At 39.5% G+C, this 600-nt stretch overlaps 1 protein-coding gene across 1 annotated transcript in view; it reads left to right on the top strand.

Annotated features, from left to right (window-relative positions):
- LOC107602249 (tetratricopeptide repeat protein 28-like) overlaps nt 1-600 on the top strand; it is a 310,777-nt gene that overhangs the window by 117,888 nt on the left and 192,289 nt on the right. The gene's annotated exons all lie outside the window — the stretch shown is intronic.

Raw genomic sequence — 600 nt, forward strand, 5'->3', positions numbered from 1 at the left:
GCACCCCTGCTCTCGACAGACCCCGGTTGGGAAACACTGTTCTAAATAATGCCGCGAGTGGGGCGTCTGCGCAGTGTGACCTGATGCAGCCCCTGAAGCGAGACACAGAAACAGAAATACTGCAAAATAATAATAACGAGACGAAATAACGTTATAACATTTCATTTCGTCTCGTTTTGGTCAACGAAAATGAAGAGACACTTTAGCATAGTTTTTATTTTGTAAGCCACATTTAGTCTCATTTTTATGCGTCAACGATATTGCATTGTACATTTAATTATCGTCATCGTCACATCGTCACATGACTAGCATTTTCGGCTCGTCTCGTCTCGTTTTCGTCACGTGATAAAGGTTCGTTGACGACTATATTTAGTCATAATTTTCGTTGACGAAAGCAACACTACTGTACGCAACACACACATACTTTTATTTCCGCTTGCAACCAAATATAAGGCTTTAAATGCACTGCACTTTGCTAACTGTTGGTAACACAGATAATCTTTGTAGAATGTCCCATAGGGATGAACTGGCGATTTCTGTGAACAGTGTAAAATATGTTCATAAAGTGGAAAATATTGGAGTATCATTTATAAAACCAAG

The sequence above is a fragment of the Sinocyclocheilus grahami genome, unplaced genomic scaffold (genome assembly GCF_001515645.1).
Source record: "Sinocyclocheilus grahami isolate Dianchi unplaced genomic scaffold, SAMN03320097.WGS_v1.1 scaffold322.1, whole genome shotgun sequence".
NCBI lineage: Eukaryota > Metazoa > Chordata > Actinopteri > Cypriniformes > Cyprinidae > Sinocyclocheilus > Sinocyclocheilus grahami.